This window comes from Polypterus senegalus, chromosome 3, assembly GCF_016835505.1.
Source record: "Polypterus senegalus isolate Bchr_013 chromosome 3, ASM1683550v1, whole genome shotgun sequence".
NCBI classification, from domain to species: Eukaryota; Metazoa; Chordata; class Cladistia; order Polypteriformes; family Polypteridae; genus Polypterus; species Polypterus senegalus.
In genome coordinates this window covers 79,796,448-79,813,189 of record NC_053156.1, presented here as the reverse complement: position 1 = coordinate 79,813,189, position 16,742 = coordinate 79,796,448, and positions in this window count along the sequence as shown.

Genomic DNA, 16,742 nt, shown 5'->3' with positions numbered 1-16,742 from the left:
ACTGCAGGATTTTACTTCTATTGCGGACCAAGTCTGTGTATGTTGTTCTATTTGTGTCCAGGTTCTTATCGCCTGTATATTTGCCGCCCAGTAATAAAACTGGAAGCTAGGTAGAGCCATGCCGCCTTCTTCCTTTTGTCTTTGTAAGGTCAAGGGGCATCCTTGTCTAGTGCCACGTTCTAGTTTTAAGTAGTCTGAGCAAATGGTTTTGATGCAAACTGAAGCTTCTGGGTTAGTATAAAGTAATTTAATCCATGCACAAATGTTTGGGCCAAACCCAAACTTCTCAATGTAGTAAAAGGTATTTCCATTCAATCATGTCGAATGCTTTTCTGCATCCAATGATAATAATATTTCTGGGGTGTTTGATTTAGTTGGTGAGTATATTACATTAAACAGGCATCGAAGATTTGAAGATAAGTGCGGCCCCTAATAAATCCAGTTTGGTCTTGTGATATTACCAAGGGGAGCACTTTCTCCATCCTTCTGGCTATGATTTTAGAGAGTATTTTAACGTCGTTATTCAGAAGTGAAATTGGTCTGTATGATGCACATTGTAATAAGTCCTTATTTTGTTTTGGAAAGACAGTGATTAGTGCTTGGCGAAAGGTTTGTGGAAGAGATTGGTTATCTCTGGCTTCTGTAAATGTTGCTAATAGGAGGGAGCTAGCTGAGCGGAGAATTTCTTGTAAAATTCTGCAGGGTAGCCATCAGGGCCTGCTGCTTTCCACCTTGGAGTGACTTTATAGCATCTAGTAATTCTGATAAGCCAGAGGTTTATCAAGTTCCTCCACACTAAAAGCGTCTATTTGTGGTATCTGTAATGTATCCAGAAATGCATTAGATTGTGTATTGTCTTCTTTAAACTCAGTAGTATATAGGGATTTATAGTAGTCTCTGAAAGTGTGCATTATATTTTTGTGTTCGATGATTTTATCTCCGTTCGTGTTGGTGATTACGAGATTGCGTTGCACTTCTTGCTTGTGAATTTGTTGAGCTAAAAGCTTATTAGCTTTCTCTCCATGTTCATAATAATGATGTCTGGATTTGTAGATTAGTTGTTCAGTTTCTTTAGTTGTCAAGAGGTTTAATTCTGAATGTAGAGCCTGCCTCCTCCTATGTAGAGTCTCGCTTGGTAGTCTGGCGTGTTCTTCATCTATTTTAGTAATTTTTGCTACTTTCTTGGCTTCGGATTTATTTCTGTGGGAAAGATATGAGATAATCTGACCTCTTAAGAAGGCCTTAAGAGTTTCCCAGAGTATTCCTGCAGAGATCTCGGGGATGTATTTGTCTCTAGAAAGAATTTGATTTGTTTGGATATAAATTCAGTACAATTCTCGTCAGCTAATAGAAGCGGGTTGAGCCATCTCTGGGGTGAGTGTATGGGGCTTAGTAATTTTAGCTCCAAGATCATAGGTGCATGGTCAGAAATAACAATAGCATCGTATTTACAAGATTTAATCATAGGCAAGAAGTTATTGTCTATAAAGAAGTAATCAATCCTTGAGTAGCAATGATGTACTGGTGAGTAGAAAGAATATGTTCTTGAATTTGGGTTTAAAACCTCCAGGGTCTGATAAGTTGTGATCAGTTATAAACTTTATAATTATCTTTGTGGTGTTAGATGCGTTCCCCTGTGGAGGAAGTCCTATCTAAAAGTGGATTTAGAACACAATTAAAGTCCCCAGCCATTATAACTTTATGAGTGTTCAGATTGGGAATGGATGCAAATAAATTTTGTATAAATTCCTTATCATCAACATTAGGTGCATAAACATTTATCAAAATCATTTTACAGTTAGATAAGTCTCCCATGACCATTACATATCTCCCTTCAGGATCCAATACTACATCTGATGCTACAAATGGTACTGTTCTATGTATGAGAATTCCCACCCCTCTAGTTTTCTTTGTAAAACTAGAATGGAACATTTGGCCAGTCCAGTCTTTTGCAGCGGAACTGATCCTTGCTTAGTAAGTGGGTCTCCTGTAAAAATACTATTTTAGCATTTAGACCTGTTAGGTGAGAGAGTACTTTCTTTCTCTTTAATTCGTGATTCAGGCCTTTAACATTCCAGCTTACGAAGTTAACTGTCCCATCATGGAGACACTGATTCTGAGTTTTTGATGTCATTTTATAGTCTTAACTGGAAGTGAGACAGCTTCGGCCTTAATTTCCTATTTCCCCTAGAGTTGTTGCCATGCAGCTTATTATTACGTTGGTAGTTATAATTATTAAGATTAATAGGATAGATTAGGTATAGATCAAGCCTGCTCTCTTTCTCTCCCCCCCTTAACCCCCCACCCTCCTTTTTTGCCTCCCCAAGTGAGGCTAAAATCCACTTCACACAGTCCCAATCCTCTTACATACCCAGAGACAGAGCACGTCCAAAGCAAAACAAGCCCCAATGCAGCGGCGCTTTAGGGTTAAAAGATAGAGATATCTGTTACCAATATAGTCTTTAAAAAAAAAAAAAGAAAAAAGAATTTTGCACTTAAAATATATAAATAGTCTTCAGCAATTTTAGTGCATTAAGATGATACACCCAGATAATAAACCCGGGTGATGGTGTTAAAGATGTGTCCAAAATAAGCATAACAAGTCTTAATGCAGTAATACCAATAACAATAAACCAAGGGTATGATATTGAACAGTCTCGTTTAGGGTAGAGATAAAGTAATTAGAAAAAGAACAAAACTGATGAGGCTGATAGATGTAATATTCTTTCAACAACAGCTTCAAACATTAGGGCAGTCCCATGACTATAGAAATGTTGGATAAATGAAATTATTACAGACAGAAAGACAGTGTGTGTTATCTTACAAATCCTAGATGGTGAAGGCATAGACCTGAGAGCAAGAAATTGGCTCTGCATGTCACTATATAATAGTAGAGGTCCAAGTTATGTATGGCACATTCATGAGTATGATAAACTGAAGCCAAGTGGATTTGGAATAAATGGCTGTATTGATGGTTTTTCAAATAACTTGAAGCTTACAAAACAATAATCCAAAACTTATACCAGGGTACCTTTTAAAGGCAGTAGTTGAATATGAGGGCTGTCCAAAAACAGTAAGAACAGACCTAGGAACAGAGAATATTTATATTGCAAATATTCAACAGTTTCTCTGTGCTAGACAGTTAGAACAGAGTGTGACATTTGGTCCCAGTACCAGCAATCGTATTCAGAGATGGTGGCTTACATCGAAAAGCCAAGCCATGTTTGGATGAACGTTTTTGAAACTCTGAGAGAGGATGGACAATTTGCGGACCTTTTGGAACAGGTTCTTTATTCAGTTTTGTTTTCAGAGCACCATATAAGTACAGGTATTTGTCGGTGTCTCTTTATCCATCCATCATCCAACCCACTACATGGTCACGGGGGTCTGCTGGAGCCAATCCCAGCCAACACAGGGCACAAGGCAGGAAACATATCCCAAGCAGGGTGCATACACACACACACACACACCAAGGACAATTTAAAATCGCCAATGCACCTAACCCGCATGTCTTTGGACTGTGGGAGGAAACCAACACAGACACAGGGAGAACATGCAAACTCCACACAGGGAGGACCTGAGAAGTGAATCCAGGTCTCCTTACTGCAAGGCAGCAGCACTACCCACTGCTCCACCGTGCCGCCTGGTGTCTCTTTACCCACAATAAATGTATTATATACTATATATAACAATATATTGTTGTCATATATTTTTTCAAATTTTAAACTTTAAATTATTCTTTTCAGATCTTAATTTTTATGTTATATTCTAATGAGATAAGGCAACTTTCTATAACAATAATGATGTGCAATATGTTTTATAAATTTGTGGCTATTTAACACTGGACACTATGTAACTGTCTATTGATTCTCTTGTATAACATGCAGCAATACATCATAACAACTGAATATATTACCTTATTACTATACTATATATATTAGTGACAATAGTGTTAACATACAGTACACATGTAAACTGTATTCTGTGACTCTGTTTATATAACCTAAGTCATTAAAATCATTTTTTTTGCTACATTTGTAATGAAATAAAGAAAGAAAATTTTACTGTAAAGAAATATATTTCTATACTAGGGCTCTGCCCTCAGCTCGCTTCGCTCGCCCATCCCTGTGTTTGGTTTACCGGATATACAATACAATTTATTTTTTGTATAGCCCAAAATCACACAAGAAGTGCTGCAATGGGCTTTAACAGGCCCTGCCTCCTGACAGCCCCCCAGCCTTGACCCTCTAAGAAGACCAGAAAAAACTCCCAAAAAAACCCTTATAGGGAAAAAATCAAAGAAACCTTGGGAAAGGCAGTTCAAAGAGAGACCCCTTTCCAGGTAGGTTGGGTGTGCAGTAGGTGTCAAAAAGAAGGGGGTCAATACAATACAGTACAATACATAGAAGAGAATAAATCCTTAATACAGTATAAAAATACAAATTCTAGAAGTACAGAGTAGAATTTCACATTAGATGATATCACATAATATGATTTGGATTTGTTTTAAGTCGGAGACCTCATTCATCAAGCTGCCTCCCCCATTTTGCCATTCCACATCTGAAATAGCGCTAATCTGATGAAAGGACCCCTCTTTCCCACGATTCTTGCTATCCTCCATCAGGGATGACTTTATCTTAGGCAGGCAATATACAATTTAAAGAGATTGTTAGTTTCTTGGGAATTGTTACGTATGCATTATTTTCACTTTTACTTTTGTCGTTGCTGTAACTGTTGCGGGTCCACAGATTTTCATAGCGTATATTCCATTATTGTGTAAATCTACATTTTGTGTATTGAATGTTGCGAATGCAGCAAGATTTTTTCTGCTTTCTGACCTCGCTTTGTCCTGCTGTCTTTTCAATTACACCTGCTTAAACGGTGCGTACACACAGAAAAGTTGCGTAAGAATGTTTCCACGTTCAAATCGTGATGTATTAAACCTACACTTGGCATAAAGCCACGCACTTTTCCACAGTACCTCATACCCTGTTGTACGCAAATTCTCCGCTCAGTTTTGCAGACTGGCGGCACCCAGTGTCAAAGCAGTGCTACTATTCCTGTGTGGTTACTCTTTATTTTCCTGACGGCTTTATAAATGCACTGAAACTAACCACATATTGTTGATTAGTGTAATGCATCTGATTGTAATTAACTTGTAACAATATAATGGTCCAGGGAATAGCCATAGTATTCCAAATACCATAACTGCTTTAGCGTTGTTGCTCTCACTGCACCTTCTTCTTTTTCTTCTTTCAGCTGCTCCCTTTAAGGGTTACCACAGCGGATCATCTTTTTTCATATTACTCTCACTGCACCACTCAGAGTATTTATATGGCTGTATCTGAGTGGGGAATCACAGCAGCAGCTGATCGGAAAGAGAATTATCAGTATACAGCATCAAGCCCACGGTTCCTCAGCCACGGCAAAACGTTTCAAAGTCTTTCCTGTATGGACCTCGTGGTTCAGAAACAGTTTCATCCCAAGAACTATAAATGTACTCAATCAATTGCTCCTTGTAGAACTGTTTGTACTTATAAGTATAATTACCTCACTGTAAACTTGCACTACAGTTATAATACTGCACAACCTGCACCACTTTATAAAGCGCGTATTTACATATGATGACAATATCATTTTTAAGATGAAATGCAGCAAAATATGTTGATTATATTATACAGATAAAACTTTAACTTCATTTAAATAATCTGTATTGTTAATAATTAAACATGTGAGGACAGGTGCCGCAGCGCTAGCAAGTTCACGTATGGTTCCTGCCTTGCACTGTATATTTGCTGAGGCTGGCGTGACACTGGAAGGATAGATTAATAGAATAATTAAACATGTACTATAAAGATATTTCAGTCTTCCTTAACACTAGAATTACCAGAGCCTACGAAGAAACTCGTAATTCCATCCCACCTTAAATTGCTTCTTAAATCCCTTCACACCTCTCCGCCAGCGTCCTTTGTCCTCTAAATGTGCTGATAAAGAGAAGCTAGGAGCAGCCGGCTATTCCATCCCCCCACCAATTTAGAACGTGCACGAACTTCTCTCAGCTCATGCCTTGATTGAGTATCTGGGAGTTTAGTGGAGTTTTAGAGTGGAAATAATAGATCGTTACTTGGAACACACGCATTTCATGTCTGTTCTGTTTCTACAGTAATCTGTGTCAACACATTGTTAAAACAGAAACGTTTTTTATATTCTAGTAGTAGATGACAAAATGTAGGCATAAACTATATAATGTATGAAGCCTGAAGTCCAAATAACAAAGAAACATTTTCACAAAAGGTACAAATATAACACAATTGCACTTTTATTCAAAAATATAACTGCAGAAACAAAAAGCCGCCTTAACATGCGACATTGACAGCTGTTTATTATAACAGCCTCCGTGGTGCAATAGAATCAGTTCTCGCCTTGGAATAAAAAGGTCGTGAGTTTGATCCTGCACCACTCCGTTTTAAGAAGTAAACTGCTCTTAGTCTTACTATTTTAGAATAAAAGTATACATTTGATTTCAGTCTGTAACAGCCGGTGCAATTTATGATCCTTGTAAAGGTTAGCTTTTTTTTAATTCACTTTTCATTCTCTCAGTCATGTTCAGAATCAATCCATACAACCCCATCTGACACGGCTGTTTTCACTAAAGACGTGCTATAGTTCTGCAGTGTACCACGATGCATACTAACGCCCCCCCACAACCCCCAATGGGTTCTGACACACAAATGCTGGCGAAGCTGCCTTCTTCATATCTCACCGTCACTTGATTTTCTTTTTATTCAGTTTTATTAAGTGTTCCTGCCAGTCCCCGCATGTTGCTGTATGCTGTTTCTTTTGTACTCCAGGACATGCAGAGGAAAGAATGGTAAAGAGCAGTAACCGCGCTATATGCAATCATCAGACACTCCCCATCTGCCCGTGTCGTTCAAACACAGGAACATATGTTGGTGTAAAAGTATAACAAAAGTGCACTTTTATTCAAGTGCACTTTTTCCATCGCCTATTCCTGTAAGAAGCAATGTACACACTTCTCTATATGCTGTGGTTTCTATTACACACCTGAAAGAAAGAGACAATATATGTGAAAATATCATCGCACTAATGCAATATTATTTGAAAACGAACAGCGTCAGATCAGGTGTGAATTTATGCAGGAACTGGAAATTCTCTGATGCGGGACCTTCCACCAGGGAAGAAAGTACAGTGTCAGGTGCTCATTCAGTGTAATAGGAAACATAGCACAGAGAGTTGTGTGCACTGCAACAAGTACACGTGTTGTAAATGTAGGAAGGACGGTCCTTGGGTGTGTGGGAACTGTTAAAATTTGAATGTGATGATTTTATATAGCACGAAATGAAAATCAGCACTTCTTAGCATTGCACCATGCAAGCTGTCGTATCAATCGCCTATTGTAACTTGCTTTCTTTTTTCTTCGGTTATACAAGTAGTCTTGAATAAAAATGCACTTGTTTTGTTTGCAAAATGAAGTGTCTGCGTGCACTTTTCGTGGCATTACACGTGTATTTTTTGAGCATGTTCGTTTGAGCATGCTCAAACACAGGAACATAAGTTGGTGTAAAAGTATAACAAAACAACGGGCAGATGGGGAGTGTCTGATGATTGCATATAGCGCCAAAGTTACTGCTCTTTACCATTCTCTCCTCTGCATGCCCTGGAGTACAAAAGAAACAGAATACAGACGCGCTATAGCTCTGCGTTGTACCACGATGCATACTAACGCATCCCCCAAAAGGGTTCTGACACACAAACGCTGGCGAAGCTGCCTTCTTCGTATCTCACCGTCACTTGATTTTCTTTTTATTCAGTTTTATTGAGTGTTCCTGCCAGTCCCTGCATGTTGCTGTATGCTTTTTCTTTTGTTTTGAATATAAAAAACGTTTCTGTTTTAACAATGTGTTGACACAGATTACTGTAGAAATGGAACAGACATGAAATGCGTGTGTTCCAAGTAACGATCTATTATTTCCACTCTAAAACTCCACTTCACTCCCAGATATTCAATCAAGGCATGAGCTGAGAGAAGTTCGTGCACGTTCTAAATTGGTGGGGGGATGGAATAGCCGGCTGCTCCTAGCTTCTCTTTATCAGCACATTTAGAGGACAAAGGACGCTGGCGGAGAGGTGTGAAGGGATTTAAGAAGCAATTTAAGGTGGGACGGAATTACGAGTTTTTTCGTAGGCTCTGGTAATTCTAGTGTTAAAAGTTTTGAAGAATCGTCGTTGTAAGCTTACAGATGTCTTAATGTCTATTACACAACTGATTGTGTGGCAAACGGGTATTTGGGGAAAGAAAAGTAAGGACAGGAATTGAAGGTTAGTACGTTTGAAAGAGAGTACTGCTACAATAAATTATTTCATTGAAGGTCGCGCATGGCGCAGTAGCATCTTGTGTGAGACATGAACAATCACATGCTTTCATTCCAATCCTCATGAAAATTATACCACGTATACATCTCAGTATTTAAATTATTCAGAGAGCTGTAATATCACAAATGTAATGGATTCTGTGTCCTGTCGGAGGAAGAGAAAGCCCAGAAGCATGTAGTACTGAACTCAGGCCAGGCAATGTGTATTTCTGAGTCATGGCGAGACATGTGAGGCTGGAGATCACAAAATTCCCTTAAAATTTTTGCACTTGGTGTAATTGATTTCACTTCAAGTTTATTTTCATGGTTGAATTCATTGTGTTTGTGTACTCCATCAGAAAGTTCTTCATGGATTCCCAGTAGGAATCATCTCCAGCAAGGTTGTCCATATCAGCACTTTAAGAGTTCTTGGTATACCTAAAGGCAGCAGAATGAGCACCAAGACCTGAGGAAAACATTGACTTAGACTGTAGCAACTTTTTCAATGTTAAACGTGGGAGTTCTAGTAGAAATGAGGTATAAGAGCCCAAGGTTTAGACAGCCATCATCATGAGGTGTCATGTGACTCCCACCATGCAGCTTTCTTATTGATCATATTGCCCTTCACTGGTCCCAGAGAGGTAAAATGTGAGGCTCCATGATAAATGAAGGAATCGTTTGTGGTTAACTAAAGAAAAGTAACCTGTAAAGTGAGGAACAGAGAATCATATGAGTGGTCATCTGTTAAACCTGGTGAAGTTACAAGATGTTCTGGCACAGTTAGTAAATCCACTATTTAATGACAAGAATGTCCATGATTCAATACAGTAAATAAATCAAAATAATATATTTAAAGAAAATAACACAAAAATATGAAACATAGAACAAGTGCTATATTCAAGAATGTATACAGTACATAAAGTGAGCACAATATTAAAATAATCAAATGAGTGAGAACAGCTCAAACATATAAATAGAATAAATTAAAGTGAAATATTAAAATAAGGCAAAAAGAACAAAAATAAATATATATGAGGGGCATTCAAAATGTTTCTGCATTTTTATATTTTCGTTTGAAATGGTGAAGGCAGGAAGATTAGTAGTTGGGCATTAAAAAGTTGGTACGACGCTAAGAAAATTGCATCGCAAAAGAAGGTGACTATGTAGAAAAGTGATGTAATTCGTTTTTGAATTTCTTAATAGAGTAAAAAAAAAGTGTGGAAACTTTTTGAACGTCCCTTGTGTGTGTATATTTATATACACTAGGGGGCTCTGCCCCTGCTTACTTCGCTCGCCAAGCCCTAGGCGCTACACGCTTACCATTTCACAGAGTGGATGTACAATTTAAACAGATTGTTTTCATGGGAATTGTTACATATGCATAATAAAAGTAACTATTTTACATTAGAGTGAGTAATTAACCATAGTAAAAAATAGTACAACGCAATAAATTGAAAGAAAATCATGTTTCATATTGAGTTAGAGGTATTTGTTGCGTTATACGTTTTCATTCTGTTTGACTTTGAAATTAACATGCAAATACTTTTAAAACTTACACTTTTACTGTAAAACTTCAGTAAAAACTATTTTTTTAATTAACTTTTCATCAATATCGTATTGAATTTTGATTCCATGTTTGGATTTACATCGTGACAACTCAATGTATAACTGCCCATGAGTGAATATCTCTTCTTTTTCTCTAATAAACAAACCAACTTTTTCGAATGTTTGTCCCTGTGATTTGTTAATTGTCATAGCAAAAGCTATTCTAACAGGAAACTGTAAACGTTTTAATACAAATGGCATATGAAGATCTCCTTTGGTGTCTAATGTTATCCGCGGAATATGTAGTACATTTCCTTTCTTGTTGGCTGTTAAAATTTTACATGTTAGAATTGTTCGACCAATTTTCAATACAACTAATCTTGTCCCATTGCATAGCCCATCACATAAAATAAGCAATAACATTACGATACATCTTTCTTTCAACAGTAATTCAGTCAGTGGAAGACCGGACAGTGTTAAAAGTTAAAGATATTCTACAGGGTGTAAGTTTTTATCTTCCGCACGATCACCACCAACTGCTTCAGCATCGTCTATTGATATGCATTTAATCAATTTGCCCTGTACCCAATCAACAATTTTTGAATTAATTTGTTTGACTTCATCATTTCTTGGTGCAAGGATTGCACATGTACTCATTTCTTCTGTTGATAACCCTTCGTGATAAAATTCTTCAATAAGATTTGGACATAATAAGTCTTCTTTTATTGGGAACTTAAAGTGAGGAAAATGTAAAAATGTATTGGAGCTGAGAGTGCAGGAACTGTGTCTGACAAAAGCATTCATACGAATGCGAGAGGTGAGAGGACCACGGGCATGGTTGAAAAAAGGTTGAGAGGAGGGCAAAACTTGAAAAAAATCTCTTGGCAATAGTCTTGTATCAAGATTTTCTTTTATAATAGAGAGATATGCAGGTATACAGTATGTAGAATGATGCAAAACATAATTAACTGGAAACATGAATTATGAGATATTTAAATTAAAGAATACAACAGGTATATGACATACACATTTAGCAGAAAAATATGAATGAAATTTGAATATAAAGACATATGTAGAAAAAATAATTTCCAAGTTTGACAAAGATTGTGTAAAATAAGTGGAACTACATCCACTAAAGAGAAAAATTGAGAAACAAACCCTGTGCATTCACCAGGGTGAAAGAAGGATGTTGGTCTCTGTTATGGTAAAATCTAAGAAGAGCAAGAGGTAAAATCTTCAAAACAGTTAAACCTTCATGTAAGAAGAGTTCAAATTCTCCTCAGAAGAGTGGGAAAAATAATACTGATTCAAAAATTACACATTCTTTTTTTTATCAGAGTTCCAAGTCAGCAGTCTCGATGATAAGATATACAGTACAATTATTTGCCAAAGTTCTATACACAGAACTCTATTCCAGTGATAAAAGAAAATATTTTACAGCAAGTGGACATATATCCATGGCGAATCATTCACAGTAAAGGAAAGGGTCCTCATGCTGTAAAAATTGTACTTGGATGGTTAAATGGTGGGCCTCTGAAGGAAGGACATGACCTCAGACTGAAGCTGAAGCTGAAAAATCATAGGTAATCATTTGTTAGTGATAGAAATTGAGATGTTGCATCAACAGTACAATACCTATTTTCCTGAGTGCAGTTGTGAATAGAAAGAAGAAATATCATAGGAAGATATCAAGTTCATGCACATAGTCTCAGAGTTAAAGATGAGACACTTAAAATGCTGACCAATTAATGTTTTGTGGTAACAGCGTGCTATTGGCTTCAAAAGAAAACAATAAAAATCTATGTTACAGTGAAGAAGAGGAAGTCAAGCACTTACAGTAACAGAACAAATGGGTTGGAGATAATTTTGGAATATAATGGAAGAAGATACAGTAAACCCATATGGGTTTAGACACATAAAAGTATGCCAAAATCCATCATTTTGCAGATACTAGTGAAGATGTTTATAGCACTGTCTAATATCTTCTCTTAATTAAATAAAAAAGACAAGAAACACTGTTCACTCCTAATGGATAAATCAAGAGGGTACCATTGAAGCATGTCACAATTTGAAGACTGGAACTAACAACCACTAGTATGCCAGAAAAAGCAAATAAATATGCAAGAATCTACATTCTGGACTGATAGCACCACTGTGCTAATATATATTTCAAATGAAAACACTAGTTTCAAGATATATGTTGCTAACAGAATCACAGCGATAAGAGAACATTCAAAGTTTTCACAATGGATGATGTCACATCTGCCTTAAATTCAGCAGATCAGTCATTGAGAAGACTGAGCATAGAAGGGTCATTAAAAAAAAAACATGAATACAAGGCCCAAGTTTCTTATTGACGCCAAACCATGAGAGGCCAAATAGACCAGACCAAATTAATTATTTCACTGAAGATAATCCAGAGCTTTGAAACAGTGCAGTTATCTTGACAAACACAGAAGAAATTGGTAAACCTGTAAAAAAAAACTTCTACTTAGAATGGCTGCGTTTAAAAAATTGAATTTCCAAATAGAGAAATACCAGACGCATACAGTTTTATGACCATATGCACTACTGTAAATACTGACATACATACTCATACTGTATGTACTGACATATATGGTGCCAATGTAGTAAATTAAAGAGACTTAAGTGAGTTTAACCACTGACACCTTCTTTATACAACACAATACAATTGTTTTTCCTCCTCTAAAACAGCATTGTCCACTGCCTTCCGACTCTGACATGAATTAAATGAGGCAGGGGCATTTCTTTTAAACTAGACCCAGGAACTGCTTCTGGTTTCCTGTCCAGGTCGTCCAGAGCATTTCTGCATCATGTGGAATTCAGGGCAGTTCTCTCCTGGCAGCACCCTCTGCCATTATCCAAAGAATGCAATTTCCATGCCCCCCTTAATCTGGTCTTAATGCGGTTCAGCATTGAAGAACACTGCCACCTATCAAGGTTGGGGGATGAACTGCTCCCAGGTACAGTGGAACCTCGGTTCACGAACGTCTCGGAACACGTACAAATCAGTTTATGACCAAAAAGTTTGCCAAACTTTTGCATCTGTTCACGACCACACACTCGGTATACGAACAAGCCAGTTTCCCTTTCGGTTTGTGCGCGCCGATGATTTCCGCACGTTTTCCGTCTCTCCCTGTGCATTCCCTGTGCAGCGAGAGAGCGAGAGCTAGAGAGAGACACACACAGACACACGTGAGAGAGAGAGAGAGAGACACACACACACACATGTGGGCGTACGCGCGAGAGAGACACACACACACACACATGCAACACACACACGCGAGAGAGAGAGAAGGCTGGACGCATAAGACCGAGAAGGCAGTTAAAGAATGCACCAGGCTTGTTTTTAAGATTCGAGCATTGTTTTAACTTCGCTGTATTTGATGAAGACTTTTTTCTATTGAATTTTAACCTGCACTTTACTTCTGTTTACAGTGATCGCTTCGTAGCCTGCATTGTTGCAATGTTACTTTTCTTGGTGGTTTATTAAATTACGGATTTTTCAAATGTTCATTTTTTTCTCTGTGCTTAAAACTCATTAAAAAAAGTGTTTTTAATGAGCAGTTCGTATTGCTATGTATAGCACGAACTCTTGCAGTGTTAGTTTTCTCTGTTGTTCAAGGTTTTCTCAGTGTTATTCAATGTTTTTACATTTAGTTTACTAATACACTGTGCATTCTATGGTATAATTAACTATATCTGTGCTTAAAAATCTTTAAAAAATACATATTTACATACAGTTCGTAAGGTCTGAAACAGATTAATTTTATTTACATTACTTCGGTTCACGACCAAATCAGGTTACGACCAGAGTTTTAGAACTGTTTGCCCAGTCCATCCATTATGGCTTCCTGGCTGGGTATGAATCCTTCCTTTATCCCAACCAGGATGCCTGTCCTTCCTTTCTAGCACCTGCTTAAGATATAATCAAGAAGTTATTTTGTGTGTGTATTATGAATTTTCCTTTTCATTTTGTGTAAGCTGTTTTTGTTTTTAATATCACTGAAACTTAAAAAAAAAATGTGTTTGTTCATATCATACTATACACAATACCAATACCTGTGTTGAAGATCTACCTGACCCTGAGATATAAAGTACTTCAGTCTTTTTGAGTACAAAACCATGTTAATTACATTGTGCACTGAAAGAGTTATTGTTTTGAGGAGCATTCTGGGGTTCCAGGTAGATCCTAGCTTGCTCCTGCTCATGGACTTTCCCAGGTGTTCTTAAGAAGATAATGAAGAGTTTTTACAGACAGGTTTATGATACTCAAGTTTAATTTTTGACATTGTGTCTTTGTTTCTTGCTCTTTGCATGTTCAGAACCTTATGCCTAAAGGACTGTGAAATGACTCAATAAACAAGGGTGCTTCTGAACCCAGACTGAAATAGACTTTTGTCATACAAAAATAAGAAACTAAAAATTCCACTTTTACAGGTTGTCTCAAAATATAATCACTCTCGCACTTTACATTATATAAATAATAGAAAAAATATACTTTAACAGGAAAAACTGAAAGTATATATTATGAAATATGCAGTACAAATGATCAGATGTCTTACTAAATAACTAAATACACTAAATATTAATTATATAATGTAAACTAATATATATTTCTGAATGGATGAATAGTAATTTTCTCAAACTAAATAAAGAGAAAACTGAAATTTTAGTAATTGGCAATAATGGATTCAATGAGGTTATCAGAAATAAACTTGATGCATTAGGATTAAAAGTTAAGACGGAAGTAAAAAACTTAGGGGTAACTGTTGACTGTAATCTGAATTTTAAATCGCATATTCATCAGACCACTAGGACAGCATTTTTTCACTTAAGAAACATAGCAAAAGTTAGACCTCTTATATCACTGAAAGATGCTGAGAAATTAATTCACGCTTTTGTTTTCAGTAGACTAGATTACTGTAATGCACTCCTCTCAGGACTACCCAAAAAAGACATAAATCACTTGCAACGAGTGCAGAATGCAGCTGCTAGAATCCTAACTAGGAAAAGAAAATCTGAACACATTTCTCCAGTTTTGATGTCACTACACTGGTTGCCTGTGTCATTCAGGATTGACTTTAAAATACTGCTTATGGTTTATAAAGCCTTAAATAATCTCGCTCCATCTTATATATCGGAATGTCTGACACGTTATAGAGGGGACTGGGCGGTCTCTTGGTCTGGAATCCCTACAGATTTTATTTTTTTTCTCCAGCCTCTGAAGTTTTTTTTTTTTTGTTTGTTTTTTCTGTCCACCCTGGCCATCGGACCTTACTTATTCTATGTTAATTAATGTTGACTTATGTTTATTTTTTATTGTCTTCTATTTTTCTATTCTTCATTTTGTAAAGCACTTTGAGCTACATTTTTTTGTATGAAAATGTGCTATATAAATAAATGTTGTTGTTGTTGTTTTATCATTATTTTATAATAAATCTTTTAGTGATTGTATTTAATGGTTAAAATTATTGCTTTTCAAATGTTTATGCCAGTTCAATTGATTAAAGATTTAATTTTTCAAATGAGTCTTTCTTCATAAAGTATCCTATTATGGTAGCTAGAGCTAAGATATAAAACAAATATAGAGTCAATTTGATGGATGGATATTTCACTTTGGTAATTATATTGTTTACATCATTAAGCCATTTGGGTCTTTGGTGTTTTTGTTCCACTGGGTTTCTATTAAAAGTACAAAACAGATCGTTGAAGAAAACAATTAACTTGGGAAAAGACTGGGAGTGCCAGCTAGGTCTTATCTCATTTTATATATTCTTCATATGGTATCACTCCACAGCTAAAAGAAATTCCCAGCAGTATCTACAGGACTTCTGCTTGTTTTGAAAAAATGGGATTACTGGAGGCTCAGAATTATTTTTGCCATCATCCAGAAAATATGACATGTTCAAAAAGATTTCAATCCATTGCAGCCAATGTAATGCTCTATGTGGCTTTTATGACTGGAATCCTCCTGGCGACATTTGGAAATTTGGTCGTGATCATTTCTATCTCTCATTTCAAGCAGCTTCAAACTCCAACCAATGTCCTTACACTATCACTTGCAGCTACTGACTTTCTGATTGGGATATTCATTATGCCAGTTCGAACAGTAAGGACAATGAATGCATGCTGGTATTTTGGAGACATTATCTGTATGGCTGAAGTTTTCTGTTATCCTACTCTGACTACTATTTCTGTTTGTCATCTCATTTTTCTTGCCATTGATCGGTACTATTCAGTTTGCTATCCACTACTTTATACAACAAAAATCACAATAAACATTTCCTTTGTGTTTGTTGCAATATGTTGGTTAGTTCCAGTTTTTTATATGGTTTTGTTTATGTTTTTCTACTTTGATTTAATTTTTAGCACCGGGGACCATTGCCTTGAACTCTGTGCTACTATTACATTTTTCACATTGGTAACTGTTGACATGTTTCTTACATTTATGCTTCCATGCTCTGTGATGTTGGGGCTATATTGTAAGATCTTTATTGTTGCAATGCAACATGCCCGAGCTATTAAGGTTGAAAAAAGAAAATTAGATTTTGTAGGAAAAGAGCATAACAAACAATCTGAGAAAAGTCAAAACAAAGCAACACGTACAATAGGAATTGTAATCTTTACATTCATTTTGTGCCTTTTTCCTTTTTATGTATGCCAGCTTTTGCAAGGCTTTATTGATTACAGTATTTTGATTAAAGAAATATTTGAATATATAGCATTATTTAATTTTGCATTTAATCCAATTATATATGGATTATTTTACCCCTGGTTTCGAAAAGCTTTTAGAATGATGAT